Source organism: Myotis daubentonii, chromosome 1 (genome assembly GCF_963259705.1).
Source record: "Myotis daubentonii chromosome 1, mMyoDau2.1, whole genome shotgun sequence".
Lineage (NCBI taxonomy): Eukaryota > Metazoa > Chordata > Mammalia > Chiroptera > Vespertilionidae > Myotis > Myotis daubentonii.
Genome location: NC_081840.1, coordinates 93,396,416 through 93,419,852, shown reverse-complemented (window position 1 = coordinate 93,419,852; position 23,437 = coordinate 93,396,416). Strand labels below are relative to the sequence as shown.

The 23,437-nt window shown below is 45.1% G+C and overlaps 1 pseudogene; it reads right to left on the bottom strand.

The window, feature by feature from the left end:
* Positions 1-7,220: 7,220 nt before the first annotated feature.
* On the bottom strand, positions 7,221-19,881 carry LOC132230319 (enoyl-CoA hydratase domain-containing protein 3, mitochondrial-like; annotated as a pseudogene).
* Between the last annotated feature and the right edge of the window lie 3,556 nt (positions 19,882-23,437).

Here is a 23,437-nt window from a genome sequence, read left to right as displayed (position 1 = left end):
CCAATAAATGTCAAGGAAGGAACTAGAGCTGCAGCAGCTCGTAAATTCCTTCTCAAGGGGCCTCTGGAGGGGCGTCTTAGGACACCACACCTGCTCTTTTTCCTGAATGTTGCTAAATGCACATCCGGGAAGCTTAGAACACGTAGGCGTGGCTTACCCTGAGGGTTTTGAAGGGATATCAATAGGGAGGGTGCTCCAGCTTTTGGTCAGAGGATCCTGTCTTTGGTACCAACACTAGGTAGGTCTATCTTTTCTACCTTGTTTGTGTGATGTCACAGTTTGTAGTTAACTGAGAGCCAAGACCCCGTCTGGCTGGAAAAGCCAAAGCTCTACGTAGGTGATCCCATTTGCTCACCAAAGAGTCAAAGTTGACCGCTCCCTTTGAGTCCCATGTTACTTACTGACCATGGTGTCCACTTAGAAACCGAGCCTATCGCTTCATGGTAGCAGGTCTTCTGTTGGTAAATCTTGTTTTCACTTTTTTATTAGGGAGGAGATGCTCACTGAGTGGCTCATGTGAACCCGCTCTTGACTGAGTGTGGGTTCTTGCCGGGGCAGACCCCGAATCAAGGGCTGTGTGAAGCTTATTTATCTGGAAAGTGATCCCGGGAAGCACAGGTGAGGGCATGGGCCGAGGTCAGGCGGGGAAGGAGAAAAGCCGATGAGGTTTGCACTAAAAAGCAGGTCAGTGCGGTGTGCAATGGGGCTCCACCGTGCTGGGCCTTCTGAGGAAACACATCTGAGAATTGTTCCTTCAGACACTGGGGGTGGAGTATTTATCCATGGACTCATACCTGCTGTTGCTTGAGGGGTGTCTCTGGAGACCCTAACGTCCTCTGTTTTTAAGTTGCCCTGTTGAAGGCTGAGCAAGCTCCTGGATGCCAAAAATCACCTTCAGAGAGAAAGGGAGCGACTTATGCTGCTCAAGCTGCTTTAACAAAATACCACAGACTGGGAGGCTGAAACAGACATTTACTTTCTCACAGTTTTGGGGGCTGAAAGTCTAAAGGTGTGGCAGGGCTGGTTTCTCCTGAGGTCTCTTTCCTTGGCTTGCAGACAGCCACCTTCTGCATGTGTCCCCACATGGCCTTTCATCTGTGCAATACATTCCTGGTGTCCCTCCCTCTTCTTCTAAGGACACTGGTCTGGTTGGATTCACGGTTCCATCCTCATTTAACCTCATTACCTCTTTAGAGGCCCTTTCTCCAAATACAGTCACAGTAGGGGGAGCTAGGTCTCCAACATGAATTTTGAGGGAACACAATTCAGTCCATAACATGGGGAAGCTCTTACCTGTGGGAACCGCTCACCACAACTGCAGGAGAAAGGGAGGCAGGTCATAGCAACATTGCTCCGCATGTGTAGTTCAGTTTCATCCTCCCAACCACGTAGGAGGTAGGTGTGATCATTATCCCTATTATAGCCACGAGGAAACGGCAACTCAAAGGGGTTAAACAACTAGCCCCACATCACAGAGCTAGTCATAAAGGTGGGCTCAGAGGCAGCCCACCGTCCGACTCTTGTCCCATGATAGCTATTTTGTATTTGAATTTTAATGTGGTTCATGACTTATCAGTGATGGCGAACCTTTTGAGCTCGGCATTTTGTCAGCATTTTGAAAAACTCTAACTTAACTCTTGTGCCGTGTCACATACAGAAATTTTTTGATATTTGCAACCATAGTAAAACAAAGACTTATATTTTTGATATTTATTTTATATATTTAAATGCCATTTAACAAAGAAAAATCAACCAAAAAAATGAGTTCGCGTGTCACCTCTGACACGCATGTCATAGGTTCGCCATCACTGATTATCTCGTCTCCTGGACTAAGTTCCTGGAGGGTCGGAATTGTCTTATACAAAAACCCATTCTATAGGGCCTAGCACAGTAACAAATCAGACAATTTCAGTTTAAAGTTCAAATAAGTGTTTTAACCACTTCAATAGATGCGATGAAGAGTAAATCTATTAGATATCTTCACCCCACGCCAACCAACCATACATCGCACGTCTCTCTACATGAAGAATGTTTATCACCAGAAGTGTAATCATTTGGACACCAAAACATGCGCCCGCTATGCTTTGAAGAAAGCAAACGGGCTTTACAGAACCCCTGGGTCTGATCTCATCCAAGTGAGCAGGGTACTTCCCAATACGGAACTACATTTACAAAGAGATGGTTACAAGTTCGGGGGACCTACAGAGAAAATGCTGATTTAATTCATGCTCTGCTCAGCCATGTAACTTCTCAAAATGGATTTAGAAAATGTGGTCTGAGAATGAAAACAAACCAACACCTGTCTGTATTACGTGGCCTGCCTCGGGGAATGTACCCTGGCCACAATGAACTGGACCTAACAAGTCTGCCCGGTGCTGGGCAGTTTCTAGGCTCTGAGAATGTAAGAGAGGGATAAGGGTCGATGTGGCCCTGCAGGGACGCACACTTTTGCTGGGGGGCAGGGAGGATGATACGTGGGACTGTGAATTAAACACAGTAATGTAATGTGCTCCATGCGGAACAGATGTATGTGCAAAGTGGTGCGACGTAGCAGTCACCTACAAGCAGGTAACAGGGTGACAGGATGGCATGGTGCAGGAATCACAAGCCCATGTCCAGAGCTAGACTGCTCCCTGCACAGGCTACAGGCCATTAGGTCTTTAAATTCTCAGACCGCATTTCCTAATCAGTTTTAGAGCGTTAAAAGCCTGAGCAGAACACAGCTCCTCGTTAGCTGTGTGAAGACATTTAATATCTTGTGTTTTTGTTTCTCATCTGAATAAAGGGGTTCATAAAGCATACCTCATAGAGCTTTTGTGAGGATTAAAGTATTACTCACTGCAAAATGCTAACAGTGCTTGGCACAGAGCAATCACACACAAACCTGAGCGTCGGGAGCTCCAAGTCACAATCCGCTTCGACAAATATCTTTTTCTAATTTCTAGAAATTTTTAAAACTGGGGATTGCCTTCTCCATACCGAATTTGGTAAGATCAATATTGAAAACATACAACATAAAATGGGGATATTTCTTAAACATGTAAAAAAATACATGCAAATTGTTTTGTAGGTTTGTGCTTAAACATTTCTGGGCAGGACAGGGAGGTTCGAAGGAAATATCAATATCAAATCAATGAGGACATCTGAAGGCTGCGTGCTGGGAACATAAACCTCAGGCACCACTCCCCCGCCCCCATTTCCCTGTGGGACAGCCACTCCCTAACAGGGACCGGGTGGGCTGGTGTTCCATTCGAGGGACACTGCAGGCACAGCTTTTCAGGGGGCTCTGGTTGGGACCTGAAAAAATTTTGAGCTCCAAAATGCAAAAGAAAAACCCTTGCAAGACTGATTGAAATTTAACATTTTACTAATTGTCATGTGTCAACTTCAATAATGTTGAATTTAACTCTTACCTATTTCATGATTTCCCAGAAATAATCATCGTTAATCAAATATTTTAAAAAATCTTTAAAAGCTAATAATTCTATTTCCTTTTGTAACTACAAGAATTATACTGACTGTGGGATATGGTGTGTTTTTGGTGTTTAATGTGACAAAGGGTGGGGCTTCCAAAGGCTTGAGCGCAGAGGGCTGAGGAAGGCCCTGACACCTGAGCAAGGGGAGGAGAAAGGGCTCCGGCAGGTGTCAAGTCTCCTCAGGCCACACAACTGCCCACAATTCATCACAAAGGGCCGGGGCTCCAATGTAGACACTGCCAGAGAGATATGTCCCAGCCACCCCGGTGCAGGAGTTCACGCATTTTAGTGTGCGGCAGGGTCACTTGGAAATCTCTTTTTAAAATGCATATTTTGGGGTCCCCCAAACCAGAATTTATGATTCAGCAGCACTTGGACAGTCCAGACCTTCCACCGGCCACGCTTTGGAAATGCTCTAGCGCAGCGGGTGCTCAGAGGAAGGAGCGAGGAGGGGACTGGCTGGGTGATGCACCCGGACAAGGGAAGGTAACGGCCCATTTTGGTAGAGAGCTGCCTGGGGAGGGTCTTCCCAGCCATGACATCAGAAGGTTCAGGTGTGGCCTGAAGACCTCTGAGTGTCTGTCATGGGTTTCTCATTCTCAAATGAAATCAGGTGTTTTCAATGTAAAAATAACACGCTCATCTTCGCATTCATAAAAGAGCACTTTCTTCTAACAAAAGCTTCCTGATTCAAGTTTCACAGCAAGTTTCCAAGCCCAGTATTGCAGAACCCGGGATGTCAGGACCAAGAGGAAAAGTGTCCAGTGGTGCCATTTTTGTGACCGGGAAACTGAGCGCTGGAAAGGGTTACATCACCTGCACACAGTGACACAGCTAGTTGACGGCAAACCTGGGACTCAGCGCTCTTTGTGTTCCACTTTGCGCTTTTCCGAATCCTCTGTGGTAAGCAAAACTGTTGCTTTGGCCGTGCCATTTCGGACTGGCTTCCCTTGAGCACTGCAGTCTTTCTCTCCAGGTCGTCGGGAGGAATCCGGTGTGGCAGTCACATTGTGGTAGTCATGTCGGGAGGAATCCAGTGTGGCAGTCACATTGTGGTAGTCACGCTGGGAGGAATGCGGTGTGGTAGTCACATTGTGGTAGTCACGCTGGGAGGAATGCGGTGTGGTAGTCACATTGTGGTAGTCACGCTGGGAGGAATCCGGTGTGGTAGTCACATTGTGGTAGTCATGTCGGGAGGAATCCGGTGTGGTAGTCAGGAGCATGGGCTTCAGAACCATACAGGGCCAAGCCCACGTGCTGGCTCCACCACGGCAAATGCCTTCACTTCTCTGAACTCCCGGATAGCAGGGGGACAGGAAGAGCTACTGCACTGGGCTGCCTGCAGGAGCTCCAGCTCTTAGATCACCAAGTTCTCTCCTGTAAAGTTAATCAGTCATTCGCTCCATATGGTTATATTCTCCAGGGCTCAGGCCATCCTTCAGAATGGTGTCTTCCCCAGGTGAGCAGGAGGGAACACCTGTTTTCACTGACCTTCTAGTTTCTGCACTGCTGGGGTGATGTCTGCTGGGCTGAGCTCAGCAAAGCTCCCTGAGAAATAAAATGGCCCAGGGAAAGACGAATATACTAGACTTTCCAGAGGCAATCATCACATGTGGTTAGCAGAAAATCTTCATTCAATGTCCCATGAAAGGAAGCAGATACATATTAACCCAAAATTTATATTAGCCTTGGGGTGAATTATATGACATCAGAGGGTGGGTAGCAGACTTTTGTTCTGGATTATTTTATGCACAGAGACTATTAGGATTTATATTAGTCCCCGAGGGACATCAGCTCACAGGCTGGGAAGGCAGCCCAGAGGCCCAGGATTTCAGGGTTTGAGGGAATCGTGTGGCTCACGCAGACACTGGAGAGTGAGCTTTTCATTTCACTTGCCAAATGTGTGCGAGGCTTTGTTACTTTCTCCAAAGCTCAGAGAGTTTATAACAGCTTCTCCTCTACGCTGTGGGATCTGGCACTGCCAAACAGTGACTGCCACAGCCCGCCCCTGGAGAGAGGGTGCAGTAGGGACCCCACTGAGCACTGTTCTGAGCAGCCTCTGGCAGCTCCATCCTTCACCGCCCAGTTTAGAACTGCAGCAGTTCTTTATTAGCTTTGCAGAAAAACTCCATAGTGGTCTGCCAATAATTCAAATCCGATGTCCCCTGCACACTGGCAGAGTTCTGTAGCAAGGAGCACCTGGTCTGTTACTTTGGCTGGAGAGCTGCCATGGAGCAGGAAAGTCACTTCTTTGGACTGGCCTCCCCATGAGGCAGTGTGGCCAGGAGAAAGCATCCATGGCTTCCCCAGGCAGAGGGAGTTTGGAACCCTCATTGTCCTCAGCGTCAGCTGTTTGACCTGGGGCCAAGTGGGCCTCAGCTACTCAAGTGTGAGCTGGAGATCTCTGTAAGCGCTGCTCCCCGGGTGTGGTGAGGAATGAAGGAGAATGTAGCACATGTCAGATGGCCCGCACATGGTAGGTCTAATGATCTTTCCGCTTAGGAGGGGCACTCTTAAAACAGGCTCCTCCTTTCCAAGAAAACACTCTTTTTTAGCTTTCTAAACTGGCAAAACAGCCTCCTTCCCCCCAAACCCCCAAACATGCCGATCTCAACAGAAACCTGTGAAAACACTAGGGGACATCATACCAAGGAATGCTTGCCCCGAGTGAGAACCACTGGTTAGAGCCACATGCTTCTGTCTCTGGCTGTGGACTCCACACTTTTAGGGCCACATTCTACTCTTAGGTAAAATAAGTTGGGCAATCTTGAGGACAGGAGATTTAGAACATTTCTTGAGCCATACTGAACCAGAAGCCAGGAAATAAGATGTTTAATTCCTAAGCCAAGCCCTTGCTCAGCCTGGGACTCAACTGCCTGATGCTCCTGTGGATTCTCACCAGAAGCTGCGCAGAGTTTGGAAGCGTGTCCGGAGCAGGGGCGTTTTAGTGGGTAGGACCTGTGTTCTGCATCCTCCCTCCTCTCCTCATATTTTTATCCTCAGGTGTAGCCCAGGGTCCTGGTTTCACAGTAGCTCCCATGGCCAGGACATTTATGACAGAAACATTAGGCACACCTATTCTATGTCTGCAGTATGGGCATACAACGAAAGAATTAGTTGATTTTTTCCCCCTCAGACAGCTTACAGTCTGGTTAGAAGATAAAATTACCAGTCTGTCTAAATACTTCATCTTTTAAAGTCGTATAAGATTATTCCAAAGCCATAGGCATGATTATTTCTCAACAGAACCAAGAGCATGTTCAGTGTGGAGACTGTCTCATGGAGATTGGAAACAGTTCATGCATCTGGAGCAACCAGATCTACCTCCACCGTAGGGGACATTTCTGCCAGCAGAGCAGTTTGGCACCTTCTTTCATGCCTCATTTTATCATCACCTCCTCCCACGTCAGGTGATCCCACACTTCAGGTCCTGGAAGAAGTGTATCAAATTCCAGGCTCACTACCACAGCTGACCCAGCATAGGTGCTCACTTCCCTTAAATTAGCGTTTCCTTTGACTTTCCATTTCATCCTTTCCCCAGGGAACCATGGCTTTGAATATGGCCCCTGCAGGGGATCTGACTAATGGTACAGAAGCAGTCTGCCTGCTGCGCCGGGTTGTGAGGCAGCAGTGGTGGCTGGGGATCAGATGGGAGGCTGGGGATCAGATGGGAGGCGGGGGGTGGGGGCATCCTGAACGCTGCTCACTGAGCCCACGCACCCTCCATACTCCTATATGGCCGGCTCAGTGAGACCAGACGGGTTTTCTCTTCCAGATGAAGGCCTTGATTCCCTCCTGCCCATCTTGCAGCGCCACGTTGTTCACCATGGTCTGGGGGGCGAGGTGGTTGGCCGTTCTAAGGTCTGGTGCGCTTGCTTGTAGAAGGCGGCCTTGGCCAAAGACCCCACAGGACGGCTCAAGGAGCCAATCTTTCTCCTCCTTGAGTCTCATGGTCTCTTCCTCCAGCTGCTCTTCCGGAACTACTCTGCTGAGCAGCCCATGGAGCAAGGCCTCCTGAGCGGAAATGGGCTTCTCAGTGAAAAGCATTTCTGGGGGAGGCAACGTGGGCGGGTATGAAGGCGCTCTCCTGACCCCTGCCACCGACTCCCACCACTCCACTTCACTCTGCTGAGGTGGTCGGTGTCTTGACTTCCTGACAACCTGGGCCCAGTTCTCAGGAACAGATCGATCTTTCCAGGAGTAAGGACAGGGAGGGACCCTGCTATCAGCCTCTCCCTCTGTCCAGAAGACCAAGGAGGTCTTAATGGGATTAAAGCTGCTCAGGAAAAGAAGTTTTGACTGGAGTAGGGTCAGGGCCAGAGACCAGAGTTCCTGGCCTACGTTCGACTTCCTAATAACCCCCCCCCCCCCCCCCCCCCAGTTTATGCCTCTTTCTGGGCCTCAGTTTCCTCACCTGCCTAGTGGGGTAATACTGTTTAGCACCATGTTGATTTCTGGGGACTTTGCCCAGGCAGATTAGGTAATGGAGTGGCATTCCCTAAGGAATAGAAAACCTGTTTATTTTATAGCATGCCAGCAGCAACCTTTACTTACTGTTTCAGTTTCTATTTAGTGGGCCCCTGAAACTTCAGGTGAGAGAGAAGAAAATACCTCCTTTTCCCTAGTCGACTCTTGTTCATTTTAGGGGGCACCTCTTGGGTCTCCCTAACAAATTGGTGTTTTAATACTTCCTCCTCCTGGGCTATTTGCATTAAAAAAAACCCCAGAAAGGTCTGGAGGCCAATGGGGCTCAGCCCCCAGGAAGTGGAGCTGTGTCTGGATGTCCCTTACTAACCACAAGACCTTAAGGCAGGGGTTGGGGAACGTGTGGCCCATGGGACATATACTGGTAAGGCCTGTGAAATGATTTGGTTTGGCCCTGCCAAGGCATTAGAGGTGAGTTAATTGAATGTTTGACCAAAAATAGCAGGCTAATTTTTAAGCTGATAAATTTGTGTGGCCCATGAATGATATTTATAAATATCCAAATGCCTGTTTGTAGAAAAAAAGGTTCCCCACCCCTGCCTTTAGGAACAATTTAACCCATTTAAATCTGTTTCCCTATCTGAAAAACAGGAATAGGACCACCATCCTACTACAGAATTGTCGGGATTAGAGAAATTATGTGTACAGTTTATACTATAGTGCGGGGTACTCAGTAGGCACCTAATAAGTGCAGTGGCTATTATTCACATGCTTATTCCAGCTATAAACATGTATGAATCTCTAATTCTGTGATCATGGCCCCTGAAAGCAGAGCTGTCTTCCAATCCCCTCCAGTCACTGATGACAAGAACCAGCTGGTGGCAGAGGAGGGGCTGGGATGCTGGAGGACGCAGAGAGGAATGAAGATGACAGGATCACGGGGCTTATTTAATTGGCTGGGCAACCTGAGAAGTGAATTAGGATGCTGAGCATGTTCTCAAAGGCACTAAGGCAACTCTGACGGCCACACGAATCACTGTTAGAGTGCAGGTTTTGATGTAGTCGATCTGGGCGGGCCCGAGACCTGCATTTCTCCAGGCTCCGATGAACTGCACACCAGCTGAGTGGCAATGCCTTAACACTCCTTCCAGCATGGAAGTTCTACTCTGTTCTAATTAGACAACCGAGAAATCAGATTCTACACATACACAAGTAACCATGGGTAAACAGTGGCAGCAAGTGTTCCTACCGCAGAGAAATGACTGGTTAAGGAAGAGGGGGTTCGAATCTTCATGTGCTCTATGCGGGGGGGAGGGGGTGCCACTCAATGAGGCACTGGCTCCACATTTCTGATAGGCGAAGGGAGCAGCTGCACCAGGCCGGTTGTTTATATGGTGCAATGAAGACGCATTATTTAACTCATGCCAGAGGAGAGAAACACTTTGCAAATGTGGAAAATTATTAATGCCCAGGCTCAGTCTGGCTTGAACACCAGGGCCTCATGCCATCATTTCTGCTCCCAGTAGACCTTTGTCTCTGGCACAGCTGAGCAGTTACCCATGGAGACCACCAGAGAGTACTGGTGACCCACATGTGTGGCCTTAGCCTGCATGAAAAAGGCCAAGCTTTCCAGTTAGGCCAGTTTGCAAAAGCACCTGCTTGCTTTCCTGTGGATGTGCATGGGGACACGGGCCCAACATGCACACACAGTCAATGGGCCTGTGTATGAATGTGTTCCTGTGGGTGCAATCAAGTAATGACAACAGGTAAGTGTGTTTCATTCAGGTTTAGATTTTTGTGAATCCCCAGTTTTCCTCCTAAAGGGGGTCACCCAGGTAAGATCTGCAGTCCAGAAACCTGGCAAAGGCCTTGAGTGCCAAAAGGCTCTTTACTACATTAAATTCCCATGATCCATACTACAATTTCAGCTCATTAATACTGACCTGAAATCATATCTCTGTCTCATGCCTCCAGTAGCTCCAAGTAGCCCCATGTGCAGGGACAAGTGTTACAACTGGAAAAAACTCGCAAGACTTCAAAACAAGAATACTACCCCTGACTAGTGATTCAGAGGCCTCCTGGGATCAGGACAGGAGGAACACAGCAGGGATCTGAGTGGGACACTAGAGATCCTCTCCCGACTTCTGAGTGGGCCTGGCACTGCCAGAACTTTCTGTGGGAGGAAACAGTTACTTTGATTTTATAATGTCCTGCCCCTTAATTTCTCATGCTAGACAATTATGCAACATGGTTCTGAGTATTGGGTTTCCTGGGAACTGAAGTTCTGTTTTTGCCACATTTTCTTTCATTCTTCTAAAAAATGAATTTAAAATTTGACAAATATGATATAATGTTTAAGTTTTTAGGACTCAATTATGAGCCTTGATTTTAAAAGTTTGTTTATGTTAAGAGAGAATAGGTTCTTAACATGGAACCTTCCAGAATGTCAGGTGTTGATGATGAACAGCTGCAGTTATGCTTCATGCAGGATGTACTGATTCAAGTGAATTCTGGAACCAATCCTCCAGTGCATGTGAGAGTTACAACTAGATAGGAGGCTGCAGGGGGTCAGATTACCATTCTCAGCACTGCTCTCTCCAAGGCCACCCCTGGGGTGCAGCAGAAGAACCCAATGTTCACACCTGGAGTGGCAAATGAGGATTTCTCACTGGCCACGCCAATGTCACAGCTGGCAACCAGCTGACAGCCAGCAGCAGTGGCCAAGCAATTCACCATGGCAATCCCGGGGATGGGGTGATTCTGGTCAGCATCACGACCTGAAGGAGCAAACATACTAGTACAGTTCACATCCACCCGAGAGCGAGGTGCAATATTAATGTTTATTTCATATGACTTACCTGCTTCCAGAGTACTTTTCATCCCCATTAGTGTCTCAGAGTCTATGGAAAAAGGACAGCAGGCACAAAGAGAACTTGCATTGAATATTGACTGTGGGCCAGACTGTGCCATTTGATTCCCGAGAAGCCCAGGAGGAAGGAGCACTACACTACAATCAGGACACAAGGCCCAGGGAGATGGAACCGGCCTAAGGCCACAAGGGGTGGCTGTGGGTCTGAACGCACATCTGCCTGACTCCTAGCCCCTGGCCTCGAGCCGGCAGTCCCCTCCTCTCCGACTGCTTTCCCAGTGGCTCCACAGAAGAACAAAGCTGATTCTGTTTGCAGGATAGTTCTGTTCTCTGTGCCTGTGTGGTGTTCTAGTGATAAAGGTCTGAAACTGGTATTTGGAATTTCCTTGAAAAATTAAGATAGAAAAGGGTCTGGAAAGTAATTTCTCAAATTACCACCAGGAATACTCTCTCAATTATATTAAAACTAGAGGCTCGGTGCATGAAATTCATGCACAGGTAGGGTCCATAGGCCTGGCCCGTGATCAGGGCCAATCAGGGCCTTCTGGCTGCCAGCCGGGGCCTTCCTTCATTCTGTGCTGACCCCTGGTGGTCAGTGCATGTCATAGCAAGTGATCAAACTCCTGGTTTCCTAGTTGAACTCCCAAGGGGACACTTTGCATATTAGCCTTTTATGTACAGTGGGGCCTTTACTTACGAGTGTCCCAACTAACGAGTTTTTCGAGATATGAGCTGTCTCTTGGCCGATTTTTTGCTTTGAGTTGAGAGCTAAAATTCGGGTTACGAGCCAGCTTCAGATACCCCACCGCTAGTTGGCGCAGCGAACGTCACAGTGAACACCACAACATCAGCCCAGCATCACGGGTCTCACTCGTTCACTTTTTGATTTGACATACGAGTGATTTGAGTTATGAGCTCCGTCCCGGAACGAATTAAACACGTAAGTCAAGGCCCCACTGTATATAGATGGTGGGGAACATCCTGCTGTCATCTCAATAAACAAAATTCCTTAAACAGCACCATTGTCACAGAGAGAGCAGCCCAAATCTTGCTCATGTGATACACCCTTCCTCTCATAAGTCTCCAGAACTTTAACTTATTTTTGCAGCTTACAAAATAACTTATTTATTTCTCCACTGCTTTGTGACACCCTACACCAAGCACATTAAACTCAAAGGCTAACACGGGCCAAATAAACAAGGTTTAAGTTTATGTGGGCCACAAAAAAACAAAAGCTTTAATTTCCATAGAAACATAGGCTCATTTCAATAGAGACATACTGAATACAAAGGGCTGAAATAAATGAGTAATTGTTAACAAATAAATGAGTAATTGTTCTATATAAAATATAGAACATTTTAATAAAAATATTTTTTCTTGAACATTAACTTACCAGACACTGAATAACTACACAAATTAATAAGTATAATGCAAATAAATCTATTTTTCTTGTTCTCCAAAAGTGAAATATTTCCTGTTTCACACACCAAACAAGTCAGTACATGACTAATGACAGTCAGCATCTAAAATATTTGCTGCTAGTATTAGTGGAGAGAAATGGTGCGCCTGTGCTTAAGGCGTGTAAGGAAAATGAATGCAACATGATTATAGTGATCAGTCATTAGTGAACATTGTAGTTCATTATTAATAATTATGTATAACAGGATATTGTAAAAATTAAGTTATGAAATTTTTATTAAAATGTTTCTTACATACCATTATATTGGCTGGGCCGCAAAAATATTCACTGTGGTCACATGTGGTCCATAGGCCTTGAGTTTGACATGCTTGCTCTACACAGATTGCATTGTTATGGTAATTTCTGATGGTTGCTCTTTGAACCTTGGCAGGGAAGGAGGGGAGGCAGAGAGGAGTTTCATCCAAAAGCCTTACTATGGGCTTTTCTACCATGATGGCAACTCAAAGAAAGAAGACCTTCATTGATTTTGCCCAAGGAACTTACCTTTGTCTTTTTAAGCATTTGATATTTGTCAGCTTTATTATAACACTAGAGGCCCGGTGCACGAATTCATGCATTGGTGGGGTCCAGCCAGCCTGCCTCGATGGGGGCCATCGGGGGCGGGCTGGCTGGGGTAAGGGGCTGTGGGCAGGGCTGGGCTGGGTGAGGGGCTGCGGGCAGTTTGCCGGCTGGCCCTGCCCCCGATTGGGGTGGGTACGCCCTCTCAGGGGTGGGGCCAGCCGGGGCGAGGGGCCACAGGCATTCCAGTCATTCTGCCATTCGGCCAATTTGCATATTTCCCTTTTATTATATAGGATAACTAATTATATATTTAAGGATATGCTGTCATATTCTATAGTGGTGGCTCTTGACTTTTTTGGGGGTCACCTTTGAAAAATCTAGGTGCTAGTGACTCTCTTCATAAATGCACTTTCGTGTTCCTGTACCCCAAGCAACTCATGGGTTATGGGGTTCATGTACTATAGGTGAGAATGGGGATGGTCAGTGACAGCTTATTCACAGTGAGCTACAGCAACAAGGAGAAGAACGCACAAGAACTTCAGAAATCTTACTGCAAAAAAAGACAAAATTTTGTTTACCTCTGTGTGTCACCTAATGAACTTCAGTTATTTATGTAAAGTCAACTGGCTGTGATTAGACTTGTTTGTCTCCTGTCTGCCACCTAAGAAAGGATAGGATTTCATACTATCTGGTGGGAAAATAGTTAGGTAACCCAGTATATATCAACAACATTAATACTACTCATACCTTTGATCTAGGAATTGTACTAACAAGAAACCATCTGAAAGGGTAAAAAGCTGTCTGGTCAAAGATGTTAACTAAATCATCACTCTATAATAATAAAATCTACAACTAATAAGTGTATAAAAATAAGGAAATGGCTATGTTAAATAGACTATATTCATTTCATCTCATTAAAATGAAATTTTCCAAGAGAAACATCAGCATGGTAATTTGGACCTTATGTAGTAGAGCCAGCTGCTGGGGTTTGATGACCAGTATAGACTCACTGACTGACTAACACTCAATCTTCACATCTGTAAAATGGGTATAATAATAATACCAACTTTACAGAACATGAGACTTACATAAATTAATATGTCTAAAGTACTCAAAATATTACCTGTAACACCATAAGCATTCAATGTTAAATGATAAAATTACAATGTAATCATATCTATGTATGATTATTCAGACATATATGTAGAAAAATGATTAAAAAGAAATGTAGTGAATATTTTTATTAATTAGATAGTTCACTCTGGGTGGTATGATCATGGTATGGTATCAGTAATTTATTTTTCCTTTTTTCCTAGATTACCAAAATTTTCTGTAATAAGCATTTATAACTTATAATTAGAAAACAATTAAAATAAAATTAGAGAGCAATTGCGAGAATAAAGCAGCCAGATAATTGAGACTTTAATAGTCAAGAATTGATTATTCCTATTTTACCCCCTGAATGAAGCACTTTTGAGGGTCCAGCCTAATCCAAAATGTGACATAAATTTGTCTCTGCCCTACCCTCATTGAACAGCATTGCTGAGGGTCCACATCATATCCAAAGGCCAGAGGGCCTATCCCACTGTCATTTCTGGGTGGGGGTGTGAGGAGAAAGAGAAGAATCCCCTGGACTGGGGTTTCCACTGTCAAACTTCACAGGATATTGAAGAAGATAGTCGAGAATAGGTGTCCAGGGAAAGCTCTGCATCATCACAGAGGTTACTATCCCTCTTCCATAACCAAGCACTTCTTCTTCTCATTCTCAAATTGCCCTATTTCTGATTTTTTAAATAATTAACTATCATGCCGTACTCGTGGTCTAAACAAGTTTGTTATAGATTTTAGAGACGGAGCTAATTCAGATATCTTTATCTTCCTTTCCGAAATCAAATTTCCTCATGCATGAACCCAACATGAAATATCTAGCTCATTCTGTTCCAATCTGCCTGTTGATTACACTTGAAAATTGAAATCTTGCACAAGTTTATGGCACTCATATATATTCAGACAATTTGATTTTCTTAGGGGAAAAAATGTTAAAGAAATCAATGCATTTTCACTGGGTCAGTGTTTAGGCACTGGGCCCTTTTCAGTGAGCTGGAGGCAGCTGTGAAATCAGTCTTTATCCTCTGAAGAAGCCTGGCTCCTGGTGGCCCTTCGGTAACTTGTTTAGATCCCAGTTCAGGCAGATCCCCCGACAGAGTGATAAAAGCAGGTCCTTTTGGGATGGAAAGGCTCTACTGGTTCTCTTTGATGATTTTCTGTTTTGGTCAAACTTACTGGGGATCAATAGGAAAATAACTTTTAAAGCACCAAGCCTGGCAAACACAGGAGCAGAGTGTTACAATCATTAATGTGAAACAGAAGACCTAAGTCCTGGCTCTGGCTTGTTCTCCTCTCTCATCAAGCCAATCACTTTCTCCCTTTGTCCCTCCAAGAAGTGAGAAAACTATAATTTGATCTCCAGAGGGTTTCTGGAAAGGCAACAAAAGCAAAGGATGGTAAAGAAGGTATCCTATTCACTGTCTGTTTCCCAACCCCCCATTGCTCACCTCTGTCTTTTCTACATAGCGGGTATTATTATCTATTTGATCACAAATGATCAAATTAATAAATGAATAAGTATATAAATAGTGGAAACTTAGGCTGAGTTACCTTAGGATCAAGTTATGAAACTGTTTCATGTGTCTTGTTTCTCAATTAGATTTCCATTTTTAGTTTGGCAAGAAACTCTTTTTTCCTTCTATTTCCCTCAATATCTTGGAAGTATCATACATACATATAGCAGGTACTCAATAAATACTCCTGAAATGAACATGTGTTATGTAAATTGGTCGATCAGTGATTCTCTCATCATTGATGTTTCTATCTCCTTCTCCTCCCTTCCTCTCTGAAATCAATAAAAAACAAAACAAAAAACACATAATGTGTTATGTAAATTGGATTCTATATTTAATTTTTTTATAATTCAGGGGTCGATTTGATACATGTATAAATCATCTCAAACTTTTTGTTCTTCCTCTGTATGTGTTGGCAATTTCCCTTCTTAATATGGTTAAAAAGACAGAAGTGAAAATGAAGAGGTTAATTTTCCTACTTGGAGGTGGTGATTATAAAAGTTGGTTGAAAGAAAGGTTTGAAAATAATTTTAAAAATCGTTATTGTTATTCCATTTATGAATGCTTTCTCTTTTCCTATTATCAGAATTGTTTTACCTAAAAAAATTTTAAATTAGAATCTTAGGTTCTTTCTCTCTAAAGATGTCCATTTCCACCCTTTACCTCTTAAGACATGTATAACAAGACATACCCATGATGCTGGAGATGGCAGCTATCAATCTGATCCCTAGAAGGCTTTATCATATACTTCACTTTCTTTGGCATATCGCAGTATCAATAGCAAACTATGGTCGCTTCCTAAAAGTCTAAACCAAATTGTTGCTTGGATGAAGGATTCACCAATGACAACAGAGGTTTCAGTAGTTCTGCAGTGGTTAGGTCTCATAGATAAAACCGTACCTGTAACTAGAAGCCCAATTCACATTTAATGTGCATAATTATCATTTTCAGGTTTGCAATGCTAACCACCCTCCTGGCTTACTTCAGAACAGGTTTGAAATACTTCAGCATGATATTCTAGACCTTGCTCATCCGTCAGTTCCTTTAAATCATGCCCGGAAGAAAATGCAGGCCCCCCCGGCCACAGATGTTTCCAGTTGAGAAAATAAAATAAACAGGTGTAAACAGCAGAGCTGGGAAGGTTAGTTATTTGTCAACTGAATAACTTTAATGAACAATTGTATCAATGATGTGGACACAGAAAGTTAATGGCCCAATTTGGTAAAAATAATTCCAGTTAACTTGAAAAGTTACAGCCAGTATTTTGTGATGACAATTCAGGTAAGGCATCTGCACTCTAAGAGGTCCGTGTGTAAACCAATGAACACGTGCAGTTACACAAAGGAGAGAGCTCAGTAACCAAAGCAAATGGACTTCTTTCAGAGGTGTCCCTCCAGTCTCACAGGTTTTTTTTTTTAGACTTGGTTTAGCCTGACAGTATTGACTCATATGGGTCCATCAAAATCCATGTGGTCTCTGCTGAGTGTGATGAAAATAAGACTTTTTTGGGGGGCGGGGCGGGGGGAGAAGAGGGGAGGGCTAACAGCCTGACTCTGTACCTAGTTAATCAGTATCCCTAATGCATATTCTTGTTAACCTATAATCAAGTCACTGCCCCTTCCTTAATTATCTGGTCTTGCAAGACGTAGTTACCCAAATACTCACATTTTACAGAGGCCATAACCCATGAACAGTACACAGCCCCCAGAGGGGGTTATCAGTGCTGGCTCCAGGCCAGTCCTTTAGGTGTGGTCTCACCTCCTCCATCCCAACACACTGGGCCTTTTGCAAAGCCCGAGAAAGGTCTGGAAGTCTGATCTATATTTGGGGGACAAAGAAACCAAAGGGTATAAAGAGAAAGCTTCCTCCATATTGGTTGGCTCAGGATTTGGAAACAGGCTCCCCTGAGTCACGGTATTAGTACATCTGGAAATAAATGGCTTTTTCCTGTATCTCCAAGTACTCCTGTGTATTTTTCGGTTGCCTGGTAAATTCTGTAACAAGTGGTGCCAATGCTTTGAGGGGTTCAGAAAAAGAAAAATTATTTTGACATCCCAATGCTATGTTATTGTAGCTACAAAAAGACAATAGACTCAGTTAAGGTAAAGATTGACCTTTGTCAGGGAAATACTGTCCTAGGACATGACTACCCACCATAAACTGCTTTTTAATTAAAAAGTTTTAATTTCAGACCATCCTTTGTGGTTACTTTAGGTTTCTGAGTTTGCAAGGCAGCCACAGAGGCCTTCCCTGAGCTAGTCAGGTTAGCACGTGGCCCCCTTTTTTCCACAACAGGAAGAAAATACCTCAGTGGGCTTGCTTTGAGGCCTGAAACCAGGGCTGCTTCCTCAAGATGAGGGAAGAAAGAGGTTCTGGTGGAGGGTGGTTCTTCGGGAATTCCCAGAAATATCCTGGGGCATTTCTGGCCACCTTCAGTACTATCCCCTCACCACTACCCTCCCCAGCCACGCCCTCCTGCCTGATGCCAGTTGGAACCCTCTCTAGAATCTAGATTGTGCCTCTGTGCCTGGACAATCAATGGATCCATGCTGCCTGTCACTACTTGAGCCAATTAAGCAGAGACAGGGTTGAATCATATATGAGAGTTTATTCCAATAATGCTGGCAATATGGGAGAGCAGCAGGTCATCCACAAAGATCTTCATTGTACCCCTCCATAAGCCAGCTGCTTATATTGGGTAGAAGGACGAAGATTACATGGGGAAGCAACCAAAGGGCATACCAAATGGCAGTTAACGGGCAAGCAGAGGGCTGGGGGTCTTCAAAGGGCTGGCGGCTCTGGTTTCTGCAACAGGTTGTTAATCTTTCCATGATAATAGGCAGCTCCCTGATGAGGAGGATGGGCTGCATTTCCAAGTGAGCTCCCAGGTCCTGCCAGCCAGGTTAGAATGTGCCTTCTTCAATCAGAACAAAACAACCATGGTTAACAGAGCATGATTAATATTTCTTACAATTATAGCTGGTCCCCAACATTCTATTTCTGCCCCTATCACCCCCACATCAACCCCCCAGACGCCTGCTGTATGCTCTCCACCACCCCATGCCTTTGGTGCCAGCACTTGGGACCCCAGAGCATCCTGGCCCCACTTCCACCCCTCCTCCTCTTCCTCCTCCTCCCTCCTCCCTGGAACCCTGCCACTGGGCCCTACTTCGGTTGACACAGAAACCTGGGCCTGAGCATGTCCTCTTGGCCCCCAGCTGCTGTGCACTGCCCCTCTCATGGTAGTGTTAGGGGCAGAAATAGAATATAGGGGACTAGCTAGAATTAGAAGAAATATTAATCATGCTCTGTGAATTGTGATGGTTCTGTTCTTGAAACAGGAATTTTTAGGAGTGAAAAAGACAGATTTAGGAAATTTTAGAAATTTTGGAAATTAAAAGGACCATGGAAGAAGTACGGGCTGCAGAGCAGCAGAAGGTATATTTCCATAGAATAGGGAAGCTGGAAAGCTGCAACAGGTACATTTCCATAGAATGAGGGAGCTGGGAACAGCAAAAGGTCTATATTTACCAAATAAAGTGAAGGAAGCCCTTCATCCAAAAAGAGAAAAAGAAACCCCAAAGGGAATAGGAAAACAATAAGGAAGAGGGGAGGAAAACCTCACATGTCCCATGTGAGGTTGACCTTTGAGCCCAGGAGTTACTATAGTAACTAGCCTAAGGGAATAGTGACCAATCAGAGAGGTTATCAAGGCACCAAGATCTACAGCCTTTATAAACCACTAGAGGCCTGGTGCACAAAATTTGTGCACAGGGGTGGGGTGGGGTGGGGGGGTGGTCCCCTCAGCCCAGCCTGCCCCCCCCCCCGGCCTAGTTGCCCCTCACTGCCCCTCCCACCAGCCTGGTCGCCTCTTACTGCCCCCTCTGCTGGCCTAGTTGCACCCAACTGCTCCCCTCTGCTGGCCTGGTCACCCCCAACTGCCCTTCTCCTGCAGGCCTGGTCACCCCTCACCATGCCCTCCCCCCCTTCATCTCCCCTCCCCCCCACACTGGCCTGGTTGTCCCACACAGCCTGCGGTTCAGTCATTTGGTTGTCCCTCACTAACCCGCTTGCTGGTCTGGTCGCCCCACGCAGCCTGCTTGTTCAGTCATTTTGTTGTCCCTCACTAACTCTCCTGCTGGCCTGGTCGTAGGCAGCCATTTCGTGAGGGTGTGAGAGTTAATTTGCATATTACCTCTTTATTATATAGGATGGAAACAGATTCATTGGGACTCTCCCCCCACCCCACATGGGAGTCTGTGCTGTGAGATTCTTTCCCCCTCCCCACGTGGGAATCTGTACTTGTTCTTCAATAAATTTCCACCTTTGCTACACCACCTATGTCTGTGGATTCATTCTTCGATTCCCACAGACAAATAATCCGGGAACAATCCTACCCAGGGGAACACGCATGTTCCAGTCCAAAAATTCTGCTTCATTCTGACTAGAGAAAACACATTCTCACCTGACCGAGAGTTGTATAGGAGCTAACGTTGGAATGCTATCCATCCTCCTTTCCAGAGAACTGCCTATCATTATGGAACGATTTACAACCTTGTGGCTGAAACAATCTAGTCCTTGTTAGGTTTGATCAAGCAATTGAATCGATACCCCTCCCCCGGGAGCTGGCTTTTCAGGCCATTTCACTACGGACATTCCCTTTGCTGAGACTACATTTCGCTTGCTGCGACCACATTCCATTATCTCCCCTCAGAGTATGCCCAGAAAAATCCCGCCAAAAGTCCTTTAAAAGCCGCTAACTCTGGTCACTGGGTGCTGGAGCCATCCAGGCTCAGCCACCTGGTGTGCAGATGATCGAATAAATTCATAATCCCTCACCATTCTGGCCTCCTGCATTTCTCCTTTAGCGACCTAACAGTCCTGGAGGCATCTACGCTTTGCAACCCCTAGGCTTAACCATTATGCCTCACCTACTTTCCCATGCCTGTAATTCTTACTTTCCACCTAATCTTTGCCCTTCTACCCAATATAAGCAGCTGGCTTATGGGGAGAGGTAGAGCAGATTTTTGTGGATAACTGCTGCTCTCCCATACTGCTGGCATTATTGGAATAAACACCGGTATATGAGTCAACCCTGTCTCTGCCTAATTGGCTCAAGTGGTGACAGGCAGCCTGGACCCCTTGGTTGTCAGGGTATAGTGGGGCCTACTGAAGTGCATCCGCCAGCCCCTTTCCCCTTTTGCGCCCCCTGTCTCCCCATCCACTTGCCCTGCACCCCCTGTGGCACCTCAGCCAGAGAACATTCCCCACACCCCCCTTTTCCCTCCCATTCTCCTGCTCCTCCGATCCCATCCTGTGCAGTCATAGGCCAGGCTTGTGGGGCTCTGGGCAGGGGAGCTGCTCAGGTGGGCGGCCTGCAGGCTCAGAACACTGATGTGGGGTGAAGGTTGCTGAGTTTCAGAAGCACTGACCTGAGCTTCGTGCAGATAACTGAAGGCCAGTGCACTCAGCCCCACAGGGAGGCTGCAGCAGAAGGCCAGCTCCTGACAGGCCTCCACTAGGCCTCCCGCAGTGGGCGTGGGGTGGGGAACTTCGCAGCACCCGGGGTCGGGGCGGGAGCTGAACCTGAGGTGCAAGCAGCGGGGTGGTGGCGGGGCTGCCGAGGCGCCTGAGTGGGGCTACGAGGCTGGCTCAGGGCGTCTTCGGGGTCACCCTGCTTGGGCCACGTGGACTGGCAGGAGCTGCCGAGGATGCTGCTAATGGAGGCGGCCTCCCCCCTGCCTCCGCAGGGTACAGCATGGCCCGAGGTGGGCCCTGGGGCAGGCGCCCCCAGGCATGGACCAATTTGGCCTTGCGTGGTTGCCTGGAGGACTGCTTCAGCATATTCCATTGTGTACATATGTACCACATTGTCTTTACCTACTGGTCCACACTTAGGTTGTTTGCACATCTTGGCTATTGTAAACAAGGCTGCAGTAAATGTGGGGTACAGATACATTTTCCAGATAGTGCTTTCATTTCGGTTTTTTCCTCTTTTTTTTTCATGCTATTCTATTTTTTATTTTTTGAGGAACCTTCGTATCATTTTCCATAGTGACTATACCAATTTACATTCCCATCAACAGTGCATGAAGGTTCCTTTTCTCCACATCCTCTCTCCATCACTTATTTCTTGTCCTTTTGAAAAAATGTGAGGTGATAAACTCACTTTGGTTTTGATTTGCAAGTGCCTGATGATTAGTGATGCTAAGCACTGATCTATGGCCACCTGTATGTTTTCCTTGGAAAAGTGTCTGTTCAGATCTTCTGCCCATGTTTTAGTTGGATTATTTTTCCCACTGAGCTGTATGAGTTCTTTATATATTTTCGCCCGTTATCAGATATAAGGTTTGCACATATTTTCCTCACATTAGATAGATAGCCTTTTCGTTTTGTTGATTGTTTTCTTTGCTGTACAGAAGCATGTTAGTTTGAAATAATTCCACTTGTTTATGTTTGCTTTTCTTGACTTTTGATGTCATTGTTTCTTGAATATAGTTACGAGTGGACAATAGATGTTATGTTTGATTAAAAGCAGTTTCTTTTGTCCCCTTGCTCCTATTTAAGAAGTAGGAAATTTTGCCTTTTTAAGACTGGGCATAATTAAATGTAGTAAAACATAGAAGTGGGAATACAGATAGAATTAGCTCAATGCTTTGTAAATAACCTGATAAAGTATTATCATTATTGTTTTTGATATCCCAGAGAAAAAGCCTGCTAAGCAAGACTTTTTTTTTCTCTGTACAAACGGGTATGCTTGGCAACATGATATAAGACAAACTAGTGGACCTCACTTCATTTTTAGACTTCTACCTCACCATGTATAGAATGAGGGGTTAGTTAAAGTTCTTTCTTGTCCAAAATTAAAACAAAACAAATTTTAATTCAATTAGTTTTTATTTTTGAAGTACTTTTAGAAAACAATACTTTGGTAAGCAGTAAAAAATACGCAATGTATGGCAAATAACACGTGTTAAGAAGATACTCGATTTTGTCCATATTGAGTGCAGTGCAAGTTAAAGCCACTTGGTATCAGTTTTTGCCCATTAACTTGGTAAACATTTAAAAGCTCCTCAATTTTGACAGAGGAAAGGGGAAAAATATATTTTATATACTATCAAAAGGAATATAAATTGATACAGCCTTTGTGCCGGTGGTAGAATTTATCGAAATTTAAGATATGCATTATTTTTGACTCAGTAATTCTGTTTAGAAATCTATTCTACAGATATCTCTCGCATGTACAAAGAATTATAGGTACAAGAATACTCATTGAAGCAATGTTTGTAGTAACAAAACTTGGAGATGACTTAAGTGCTAACTGGTATATGTAACTCTGTTGTATAGGGTGGTCATATGTTCCAGTTAGCTTGGGATGGGCCCCATTTACCTGTGCTACCAGAATAATTATCAAGAGCACTCTCCTTCACTCTCAGTAGGGTTCTGGTTTGTATACTAATTTACATGTTTATTGTATGTGCACACTAATTTCAAGGATTACTGTGCATATGTTAAAAAAATGAACTATATGCATTGACTTGCAACTATATTGGAGACTGTTAAATGAGAGAAAAGGGGTACAGAACAATGTATACGTTCTCTCTTATTTATCTTTATTGTTGAAAGTATTACGGATGTCCCCCTTTTATGCCCCCATGGACTCCCTACTGCCTACTCCCCTCCCCTCCCCAGACCTTCACCCCTCTATTGCCTGTGTCCATGGGTTATTCATATATGCATATAAGTTCTTTGGTTAATCTCCCCCCCCCCCGCCCCACACACACACACACTTCATTCCCTCTAAGGATCCTCAGTCTGTTCCATGCTTCCATGTCTCTGGATCTACTCTGTCAATTTATTTTGTTCATTAGATTCCACATATAAGTGAGATCATGTGATACTTGTCTTTCCTGACTGACTTATTTCACTTAGCATAGTACTCTCCAGGACCCTCCATGATATAAAACCCCCTAAACTATGTGTGTGTGAATGAAAGACAATAAGAGACACAGAGAGGATCTAGTAGAAGGATTTACACTATTTTGCTAATATGATAATCTCTTGA